This window comes from Scyliorhinus canicula, chromosome 19, assembly GCF_902713615.1.
Source record: "Scyliorhinus canicula chromosome 19, sScyCan1.1, whole genome shotgun sequence".
Classification (NCBI taxonomy): Eukaryota; Metazoa; Chordata; class Chondrichthyes; order Carcharhiniformes; family Scyliorhinidae; genus Scyliorhinus; species Scyliorhinus canicula.
Window position 1 is genome coordinate 17,604,382 of NC_052164.1, and position 12,237 is coordinate 17,616,618.

At 44.6% G+C, this 12,237-nt stretch overlaps 1 protein-coding gene across 3 annotated transcripts in view; it reads right to left on the minus strand.

Moving 5' to 3' along the window:
• The window catches only part of LOC119954335 (signal transducer and activator of transcription 5B-like), a 148,037-nt gene extending 141,585 nt beyond the window's left edge, over positions 1 to 6,452 (minus strand). For all 3 annotated transcript variants that reach the window (XM_038779479.1, XM_038779482.1, XM_038779477.1), the window contains exon 1: positions 6,435 to 6,452. The gene's annotated coding sequence lies outside the window, so the exon portion shown is untranslated. The remainder of the gene's footprint in view (positions 1 to 6,434) is intronic.
• Positions 6,453 to 12,237: the final 5,785 nt, after the last annotated feature.

Below are 12,237 nucleotides of genomic sequence, written 5' to 3' on the forward strand. Positions count from 1 at the left end.
AGAATCCATGAAGATAGACCAACTTTGCTAATATGTTTGCTAAACAGATTCTATATTGTTAGGTTTGACTGGAGATACGCTGTGCCATTTATTATTTTCCCATCCCTGGAACCATGATTACCAACTTTTGTAATAGAGTAAAATCTGCTGCATTAACTTTTTCCTAGTTTAATTTTCAATTGCAGTCTATGGAGTAATCTGCATGGTCCATTTCAGGCTGCTATTCTTCTGCTACCCAAATACAAGAACAAAGACCTCAAGTCAATACCCACAATCAAAAACAGCAACAAGCACCACATTCAGTTCATAGGGAGAATGGCCCAATTACAAGAGTGGTCCAAATACCAAACATGGAAAAACTCTACGAAAGCCTTAACGCATAACCATTGTGAACATATCCATTATGTTAAAGCATTTTACTGCTTTAGATGTCATCACCTGCAGCACAATGACATGATCAATCCCAAATATAAAAGCTCTTACAGCAGCAACATATTTCAAAACAAATGTTAAAGCCTAATAAAATAACCAAGACTTATGTATATCTTCATATTTAAGTTATAAAAGCACTCAAATGTTACGTAGACAAAACATGTGCAACTACAATCCAAACTATGCCCTGGTAGAGAAATAAGCAACCTGGTCAATTTGGGTTGTTTGCACATTTGAATATGGCAAGATTTTTTTTAAACAACTTGGAAAATAAGAGGAGAAAATATACTGGATGCAATGCCAAATTCAGAGCAAGATGGCAAGATGGAAAGTGATTCCCACAAGTTTCTCAAGGCTACATAAATTACAAAGCTATTCAAATCAAGTGCGGACATGTCTTATTTGCCATGAACATTCAAATTGAGAAACAGTAAAGACAGGAGACACTGCAAAAGATTTGGGAAAGAATTTACTATGGTAATGGAAATAAGCAGGGTTGTGGCAAGTTATATTTGACTGGTAAGTGTTAAGTATTGCATAACTGAATTACCTGAAGACCCAGAAAGGGAGTTTGCAATGAAAAGACAACCAACATTCATGCCAATCAATGCAATGAAATAAATAAATGTTATTGGGATGCTGACATGTATAGTCTGAACAAAGTCCACAGATGTTAAGCTACATTATACAATTCACTAGTTAAAGCACGCTTCCAGGTGCTATTTGCAGTTTGGTTCACAAGAAAAAATTGACGATTTAACTACACAGCCCAGAAAGAAGGCATGATGTGGAGATGCCGTGGTTGGACTGGGGTGAGCACAGGTTAAAGTCTAACAGGTTTGTTTCGAATCACTGGCTTTCGGAGCACTGCTCCTTCCTCAGATGAAAGAAGGCAGTTGTGAAATTCACTAATTCCAAGTATAGAAAATATTCAGAGAACAGATAAAGGGAGCATGGTGGTTAGCATAAATGCTTCACAGCTCCAGGGTCCCAGGTTCGATTCCCGGCTGGGTCACTGTCTGTGCGGAGTCTGCATGTCCTCCCCGTGTGTGCGTGGGTTTCCTCCGGGTGCTCCGGTTTCCTCCCACAGTCCAAAGATGTACGGGTTAGGTGGATTGGCCATACTAAATTGCCCGTAGTGTCCTAAAAAGTAAGGTTATGGGGGGGGGGGGGGGGGGGGGGGGGGGGTTGGGTTACGGGTATAGGGGGGATACGTGGGTTTGAGTAGGGTGATCATTGTTCGGCACAACATCGAGGGCCGAAGGGCCTGTTCTGTGCTGTTCTATGTTCTATGTTCGAAGATATGCCAGAAAAGGACCAAAGGACACAAACAATAAAAAGGTAATTGGGCAGCATAGTGGCGCAGCGTTTAGCACTGCTGCCTCATGACACCGAGGACCCGGGTATGACCCAGATCACAGTGTGGAGCTTGCACATTCTCGCAGTGTCTGCGTTGGTCTCACCCCCACAACCCAAAAAGATGTACAGGGTAGGTGGATTGGCCACACTAAACTTACCCCTTAATTGTGAGAAAAAAAAAATTGGGTATTCTAAATTTTTTTGAAAACAATGAAAAAGTAATACAAAACCAAATTTTACAGATGCTGGAAACTGGAAATGCTGGAATTACTCAGCAGGTCAGGCAGCATCTGGGGAGAAAAACAGAATTAACCTTTCGGGTCAGTAGTGACCTTCATCAGAATAGTGATGAATTAGCCGTGATTTTTCATATGTTCAGAGATCAAACAGAAAATAAACAAAATCCAGTAAACAAAATTGGAGCGCATTCAGTGGAAGGTGGGACCTGTACAAGCAGGACGGGTTGCATCTGAACCAGAGGGGCACCAATATCCTGGGAGGGAGGTTTTCTTGTAGTCTTCGGGAGGGTTTAAACTAATTTGGCAGGAGAATGGGAACCGGATTTGTAGTCCAGCAACTAAGGAAGCCGATATTCAGGACGCCAAAGCGTGTAGTGACGCAGTGGGGAAGGTAACACTGACGAAGGAGAGTACTTGCAGGCAAGGAGATGGCAAGGAGATGGGTTGAAGTGTGTATACTTTAATGCAAGAAGCATCAGGAATACGGTGGGTGAACTTAAGGCATGGATACCCGGTACTTGGGACTACGATGTGGTGGCCATCACGGAAACGAAGAGAGGCAGAAATGGTTGTCGGAGGTCCCTGGTTATAGATGTTTCAATAAGATTAGGGAGGATGGTAAAAGAGGTGCGGGGGTGGCATTGTTAATTAGAGATAGTATAACAGCTGCAGAAAGGCAGTTGAGGAGGATCTGCCTACTGAGGTAGTATGGGTTGAAGTCAGAAATAGGAAAGGAGCAGTCACCTTGTTGGGAGTTTTCTATAGGCCCCCCAATAGCAGCAGAGATGTGGAGGAACAGATTGGGAAACAGATTTTGGAAAGGTGCAGACGTCACAGGGTAGTAGTCATGGGTGACTTCAACTTCCCAAACATTGATTGGAAACTCTTTAGATCAAATAGTTTGGATGGGGTGGTGTTTGTGCAGTGTGTCCAGGAAGCTTTTCTAACACAGTATGTAGATTGTCCGATCAGAGGGGAGGCCATGGGAAGCAAGAATTTAAATTGCAGAGCCGTTGGCAATGATATTTTCATCCTCACTGTCAACAGGGGTGGTACCAGGGGATTGGAGAGTGGCGAATGTTGTGCCCCTGTTCAAAAAAGGGAATAGAGATAACCCTGGGAATTACAGGCCAGTTAGTCTTACTTCGGTGGTAGGCAAAGTAATGGAAAGGGTACTGAGGGATAGGATTTCTGAGCATCTGAAAAGACACTGCTTGATTAGAGATAGTCAGCACAGACTTGTGAGGGGTAGGTCTTGCCTTACAAGTCTTATTGATTTCTTTGAGAAGGTGACCAAGCATGTGGATGAAGGTAAAGCAGTGGATATAGCGTACATGGATTTTAGTAAGACATTTGATAAGGTTCCCCATGGTAGGCTTATGCAGAAAGTAAGGAGGCATGGGATAGTGGGAAATGTGGCCAGTTGGATAACGAACTGGCTAACCGATAGAAGTCAGAAAGTGGTGGTGGATGGCAAATATTCAGCCTGGAGCCCAGTTACCAGTGGCGTACCGCAGGGATCAGTTCTGGGTCCTCTGCTGGTTGTGATTTTCATTAATGACTTGGATGAGGGAGTTGAAGTGTGGGTCAATAAATTTGCAGATGATACGAAGATTGGTAGAGTTGTGGATAGTGAGGAGAGCTGTTGTCAGCTGCAAAGAGACATAGATAGGATGCAGAGCTGGACTGAGAAGTGGCAGATGGAGTTTAACCCTGACAAGTGTGAGGTTGTCCATTTTGGGAAGAACAAATATGAATGCGGAATACAGGGTTAACGGTAGGGTTGTTGGAAATGTAGAGGAGCAGAGAGATCTTGGGGTCTATGTTCATAGATCTTTGAAAGTTGCCACTCAAGTGGATAGAGCTGTGAAGAAGGCCTATGGTGTGCGAGCGTTCATTAGCAGAGGGATTGAATTTAAGAGCCGTGAGGTAATGATGCAGCTGTACAAAACCTTGGTACGGCCACATTTGGAGTACTGTGTGCAGTTCTGGTCACCTCATTTTAGGAAGGATGTGGAAGCTTTGGAAAAGGTGCAAAGGAGATTTACCAGGATGTTGCCTGGAATGGAGAGTAGGTTTTACGAGGAAAGGTTGAGGGTGCTAGACCTTTTCTCATTAGAATGGAGAAGGATGAGACTTGATAGAGGTTTATAAGATGATCAGGGGAATAGATAGAGTAGACAGTCAGAGACTTTTTCCCCGGGTGGAACAAACCATTACAAGGGGACATAAATTTAAGGTAAATGGAGGAAGATACAGGGGGGGATGTCAGAGGTAGGTTCTTTACCTAGAGAGTAGTGGGGGCATGGAATGCACTGCCTGTGGAAGTAGTTGAGTCTGAAACGTTAGGGACCTTCAAACGGCTATTGGATAGGTACATGGATTATGGTAGAATAATGGAGCGCAGATTAATTTGTTCTTAAGGGCAGCACGGTAGCATTGTGGATAGCACAATTGCTTCACAGCTCCAGGGTCCCAGGTTCGATTTCGGCTTGGGCCACTGTGTGTGGAGTCTGCACATCCCGTGTGTGCGTGGGTTTCCTCCGGGTACTCCGGTTTCCTCCCACAGTCCAAAGATGTGCAGGTTGGGTGGATTGGCCATGTTAAATTTCCCTTAGTGTCCAAAATTCTGTGATCTATGTAGTTACTGGGGGGGGGGGGGGGGAAGAGGGGGGGTGGTTTTGGGATTTAGTGTGTTTTTCTTTTGGTTCTTGTTAATACTGGTTTCTTGTTGTTATTTTCTGTTTTTGATATGTTTTGGAAAATCTCAAAAAAAAAAAAATTTTTTAAAATAAATAAATGCGTCAATTATTGGATACTTAACATCAATGAGACATCTAATTTGAATTTTTCTTAACCCATTCCTTAACACCGTCAAGGTTCCGTAGACAACACCTTCCAAACCCATGACCACTACCATCTAGAGGACAAGAGCAGCAGATACCTGGAAATCCCACCATCTGGAGATCCCCCTCCAAGTCACTCACCACCCTGACATAAAAACATATCACCGTTGCTTCACTGTCGCTGGGGCAAAATCCTGGAACTCCCTCCCTAACAGCACTGTGGGTGCACCTACATCTCAGAGACTACAGCTGTTCAAGAAGGCTTCTCATCACCACCTGAAGGGCAACTAGGGATGGGCAATAAATGCTGGCCTAAATCAGCAATGCCCACAACCCACAAATTATTATTTTTTTTTAAGTAATAATCAGCAAGTGGGAGTGAACAAAATGGTGTAAATTTACAGTACTTAAGACTCACGTCTTGGAAGAAAGTGTTTTACTGGACACAGCATTCACCCACCCTATGGAAACTGATCCCAAAGCTTATTTCCGAGATTTACTGCATCAAAACAGAGAGCTTTTGTGTGCGAATAAAACTGTTTTTTGACCCTATAAGTATCCTAAAAAGAGAAAAGCCAACACTGTGACACATTTTCTACCTGCTGATTATATTAGGATTAAGCTACTCAAGGGTTTATGGTAAAGCTTTCAACACTTGCCTATATTTGGCAATTTTTCCTGTTAGTCCAGGAGTGGGCAGAACTTTCACCTTCTGTAGGGGTGTGAAAAGGTGGTATCAAATCAACCAGTTGGCACATACCTCACCTCATCTTTGTTTCCGCTGTTATCAATTTTAAATTTCAAATTAAGCATTTTGTAAAAATAGGCAATGCAACAAAATTTGCTTGTCTCAAGTTTTTGAGATGGGAAAAAAAATATTAACTTCTGTTGCTTCTGGATTTCAAACAAGCTATTAAATTATCAAAAATCAGCAGAATATTCAAAAAAGAAACGTTCTCCTTCTGCACTCGAGACAGTCTGATCAGTTTGTCTGTCATCTTTCTATTTGTGTGGGTTTGGGGCAAAAGGGAAAACCCACGTATCAACATCAGCAAAAAAAAAAAGAGGATTCAAATCCTAACCTCCTACACCATCCTGCAACAGTCAACAAAATATCCACGATTCAAGGCTGAAGGAGCACGTAATTTTGTTTCTGAAAAAAGACGTTCAGCAATTTGGGCAACACAGCGTTAGTTATTGAGTAACTGTCAGTATTTCTTAATTATCTGACCTCCTTTTGAAGTTAAGAAACTTTATTTTTTTTAAACTCTGGAAGTTTCATCAGCAAGCTTTCTTGGGGAATGTAGGAAGAAAGAGAGAAACAAGCTTTGGCCACATCCTCACCCAATATCATACACGTGCATTTTCCACCAGGAGTCATGAGAGTTCAAAGAGGAGCAGAAATCCTGGCTGATTTTTTCTTGTCCAGGAGAGTCCATAATGTCAATTGCATACTGCAATAATTCTCCAGCTGAGAGCAGTGAAGAGCACAGTCCAGAGTTTGGACTGGCGCTTCTTGATATTTTTGGCTCAGCAGCACATTACATAACGCACTCACCAGTTGAGATTTTTGGTGAACCAGTTTTCAATGAGGACATTGTTCGCAAGCCACTAAGTCAAATATTTCATGATTTCTCAACACTTAATTGAAAAAGTGATCCCCTGTGGATTAGCAGAATGAGAAAATATTTAAGTTAGTTCAGTAATTATTCAAGTCTGACTTCCTTTTCCAATCTGCAAAACTAACCACCAATTAAATTCTGATAGGCTGAAGTTGTAATGCATCGAAAAAGCTAACATACAGACCATGCGGACTTATACTACAAGTAGTTCACTTGTTAAAGCAAAAGTGTCAGTTTGAGTTTCACAACCTATACTATGTTGGCATCAGTAAGCAACAAATACTTCTTCAGTGCTTCTAAAATACAGAAATGCCTCAAATGCTTTGGACTGAAAAATACACTAAAAATAGAAGAGAAATTGGGAACAGTAAAATCTCAAGAAGGAAGCCAAAAGACTGGTCGAGAATATGAGATTGAGTGTTTTTGAAAACAGAGGGAGGTGGTGTGAAAAAGGAATTTGAGAAGTTGTTCGAGGGAGCACAAACATGAAGACTAAATGGTACAGCAGTGAAAGGGAACTTATTAGTACAGATTTGTTGTTCTAAATGGACAATGTTTAGCTGCTTCATCACACCCTTCCCGCCCACAAGGTCAGAAGTGGGATGCTTGCTGATGATTGCAGTATTCAGTGCCATTTGCAACTCAGATGAAGATACAGTCCTACTCATATGCAGCAACATCCAGGCTTGGGCTAATAAGTAGTAAGTAATATTCGTGGTGTACAAGTGCTAGGCAATGACCACCCCCAACAAGGGAGAATCCAATTAACTCTCCCATGAGGTTCAACATCAGTATCACTGAAACTCCAACAAAATACTGGGAGTTACCACTGACCAGAAACGGAACTGGGCCAGCCACTTAAATACTGTGACTATAAGAGCAGGTTCAAAGCTGTGAATTCTGTGCAAGTGACTAACCTTCCAACTCTCCAAAGCCTGCCCACCATCCACAAGGTACAAAAACACAAATTCAGGAGTGGGTGGAATACTCTCCACTAGCCTGGATGAGTGTGGCTCCAAAAACACTTGACTTGAGCATCGCAGCACCATCCAGGACCCCCACACCCCAACCAAATCAAGCCACACAGCATTATTGGAACTAGGTCAAAATCCTGGAACCCACTTCTTAACAGTACTTTGTGTACACCTGTATCACAGACTCGAGGAGGTTCAAGGCGGCAGCTCGTCATCACCTTCCCAAGGGAAATTGGGGATGAACAACAAATGCTGGCTTTGCCAGCAATACTCATCTCATTAAATTATAAAAATGCTGGGAGACATAGCTGAACACAATTACTGACACAGGGTACAGTTACTGCCAGATTGTTTTGTTAGACCTGGAACGCATGACAATCAATTATAATTATAATAATAACCAGTATTGTCACAAGTAGGCTAATATTAACACTGCAATGAAGTTACTGTGAAAAGCCCCTAGTCACCACATTCTGACACCTGTTCGGGTACACAGAGGGCAAATTCAGAATATCCAATTCACCTAACAGCATGTCTTTCAGGACTTGTGGGAGGAAACCGGAGCACCCGGAGGAAACCCACGCAGACATAGGGAGAACGTGCAGACTGCACACAGACAGTGACCCAAGCCAGGAATCGAACCAGGGACCCTGGAGCTGTGAAGCAACCAGTGTTACCCACTGTGCCACCTACCTTGTATCTTTTTTAGAAATATTTTTATTAAACTTTTCAATTTTATGCATAACAGCAAATAATAACAAACCACCCAGAACCCTCTTCCCTTGCGGCCAGCACTCCCACACTCCCTCGTGAACCAAAAGAGCACATCCCTCCCCAAACAACTAATGGTGGCCAATTCGTTAAAGTACAGAATAAACAGCTATCTCTGATAGAACGTGGGGGGTTTAACTTTCTTGAGATATAAAAGCTCCATAAGATCCCCCAGCCATACTGAGGCACAAGGTGGAGAAGCTGACCTCCAGCCCTTCAGTCCCGCCTTTGAACAATCAGCGAGGTGAAAGCCAGGACAACAGCCCCCGCCCATCTGCAGCTCCAGCATGTCAGGCACCACAAATATGGCCCTTAAGGGACAGGGCTTCAGTTAAATTTGTAGATTCACCAATATGATACATGGTACCACAGTGGGTAGCACTGTTTCTTCACAACGTTAAGGACCCGGGTTCGATTCCTGGCTTGGGTCACTGTCTGTACAGAGTCTGCATGTTCTCCCCGTGTCTGTGTGGGTTTCCTCTGGGTGTGTTGGTTTCCTCTCAAGTCCCGAAAAACATGCTTGTTGGTTGATTTGGACATTCTGAATTCTCTCTGTGTCTCCGAAGAGGCGCCGTAGTGTGGTGACACGGGGATTTTCACATTAACTTCATTGCAGTGTTAATGTAAGTCTACTTGTGACACGAATAAAGATCATCATTAAAGAAGGAGACCCAGAACCCCGCAAGCTTAGAACACAACCAGGACATGTGCACATGATAAGTCGGGCCCATCCCCTTACACTCACACTCATCCTTCACTCCCGCAAACAACCTGTTCATCCTAGACTTTGTCAAATGAGCTCCATGCACAACCTACAACGGTAACAATCCTAATCTGCACATAAAGTAATTTCCATTCACCCTCCGCAGGGCCTCATACTGCACCCCATCCACCAATTCAAACACCAGCTCCTCCTCCCACGTAGCCTTAACCCTCTCCACCGGCAATGCGCCCTCTGACATAATCCCCAAAGTATTCCCCTTCTCCACCCATGCCAGCGACAAAATCCTCTCCAACAACGAGGACAGTTGCACCATAGGGAATGTCAGAAAGATCTTCATCGCAACAGTGCAAATCTGTAGATACCCAAATGTATCCCCCTGCGAAAGCCCAAATTTCTCCGACAACTCCTCCAGGCTCTTAAACCTCCCCTCCAAAAACAAATCCCTCCTTCCACCCCCTTCTCCTCCCATAAATAAAATCAATCTCTCCACTCCCCCAAAGAAGAATTTTGGCAGAAAAAAAGTGAACATTGAAACAGAAACGGTAGTAAACTTTCATCTTCACCGACTGAATTCTGTCCACAAAGGACAGAGGGAGACTATCCCACCTCTGCAAGCCAGCCTTGACCCAACTTGCCGAGCTCGTACAATTCAACTTACGAAGCCAGGCTCAATCCTTAGCTACATGCACACCCAAGTATCCAAGATGAGAGCCCACTAAACAGAACACTAACAACCCCAGATGAACTTACCAGAAAACACTCATTTTTCTCTAGAGTTCTCCCAGTTCAATTTATACCCTGAAAAAGTCCCAAAACGCTTCAGCAGTGTCATGACACCACCCATTGTGGGAATCGGATCCGTCACACACAAAAGATGATCAGCGTACATAGACACACTGCGTCCCACACATTCTCCCCCTTCACCGACACTAGCCTTGTGCCTATATAACAACCGAACGCACGAAACAAATTCAGGCCCTATCCCAAACTGTTCCAACACTGCAAACAAATATCCCTATTCTACCCTATCAAAAGCCTTCTCGGCATCCAATGTCACAATAACCACCTGCTCCCTCCCTTCCGCCAGAGACAATACCACATTTAAAAGCCGCCTCACATGAGATGGCAAATGGCGACCCTTCACAAATCCCATTTGATCCTCCCCAATAACCTGAGGGTGACAATCCTCCAACCTCAGCCCCAGAATCTTGGCATCCACATTCAATAAGGAAGTTGGGTGGTATGACCCACACTCAACCAGATCCGTATCCTACAAGAGCGAAATGGACGCTTATAAAATTCCACCCAGAACCTGACCGTTCCCAGAACCTCACCAGTCTGCATTTGTCCAATAGATGTCCGGACCTCCTCCACCCCAAACAGCACCTCCAACCCTTCCCAATCCTCCATCTTATTACACTTCAACCCCTCCAGAAACTCCACCATGTTCAAGTCCTTCCTAGGCAGTTCCGACCCACATAAATTCTTGTAGAACATCCCAGACGTCCCATTAACTTCGTCCGGCGGAACAATCGCTCAGGGCGGGGGGCGCCTTTCGCTCAACTGACCCACCAAGAGATAAATGGCCTTCTCCCCATATGCATGCATGCATTACCCTCCTCGAAAGCTGCAACTGGCGCACAGTCTTATCAGTAGATAATAGATCAAACTGCAGCTGCAGCTTCTTTCTACTCCCCAGGAGCTCTGGAGTCAGGCCACTCGAGGACCTACCATACACCTCTAGAATCTCATCCAGCAACCATTGGCACTCCTCTCTCGCCTCCCTATCCACCTGCACATTATACAAGATTATCTCCCTCTCACCACCACCTTCAGGATCTCCCACAGTACCAAGGACAACACCTCCCCATTTTTATTGAAAGCCACATAGTCGTCAATCACCCTAGCCTTAGAACATAGAACAGTACAGCACAGAACAGGCCCTTCGGCCCTCAATGTTTTGCCGAGCCATGATCACCCTACTCAAACCCACGTATCCACCCTATACCCGTAACCCAACAACCCCCCCCCCCCCTTAACCTTACTTTTATTAGGACACTACGGGCAATTTAGCATGGCCAATCCACCTAACCCGCACATCTTTGGACTGTGGGAGGAAACCGGAGCACCCGGAGGAAGCCCACGCACACAGGGGGAGGACGTGCAGACTCCACACAGACAGTGACCCAGCCGGGAATCGAACCTGGGATGATTCCTGGAATCTTCAGATGATTCCAAATCAGCCAACAGCTCCACATCCAAACTCCTCGCCGGTTGCTGAACCGGCTACATCTCCAAAAACCCATCTACCAGGTGCAGAGCATGATCAGAAATGACTATCGCTGGATATTCCACATTCCTCACCCCTGGCAGCAGAGACCTCACCATCACAAAAAAGTCAATACACAAATACACGTTATGCACCAGAGAGAGAAAGGTGAATTCCCTGCCCCCAGGGTGCAAAAACAGCCACAGATCCATTATAAATTTAGAGTACCCAATGATATATTTTTTTGCAATTAAGGGGCAATTTAGTGTGGCCAATACACCTAATCTTTGGGTTGTGAGAGTGAAACCCACGCAGACATGGGGAGAATGTAAACTCCACACGGACAGTGACCCAGGGCCGGGATTCGAACCCGGGTCCTCAGCACCGCAGTCCCAGTGCTATTCACTGCGCCATATGCCACCCCCACCATCTCCTTCATAAATGCCGCCAGCCCCATCATTACTCCCAAAGGAGCCAACAACTTTGGCTTCAACCGATCCAATTTGGGATTCAGGCGCAATTCAAATCTCATCCCAAAATGAACTGGTGCTTGTACCCGACTAGTATGGCAGCCAACTTCCTCTTCATAAACGCCACATCATCCCAATTTGGAGCATACATACTCGCTAAAGCCATCGACATAGCTTCCAACATTCCCCTATCTGTGACATACCGACTATCCTGGTCCGCTACCACCTTCCCCATCTGAAGCTGAACTCTTTATTAATTAGTATCGCCACCTCCCAGGCCCTGCTATCAAAGCTCGAGTGGAACACCTGACTTACCCAACCCTTGCGTAGCCTAATCTGGTCCTTCACCCGCAAGTGGGTCTCCTGCAAAGCACCACATTGGCCCTCAAACTCTTCAAATGAGAAAACTCTTGCACGCTTCACCAGGCCCCCCCCCCCAAACGCTACAAATTCAATATAACCAATTGAATAGGAGGCCTCTCAGTCTCCTCCACCTCATCAGCCATTTCCACCGCGAAGCAATTGTATCAT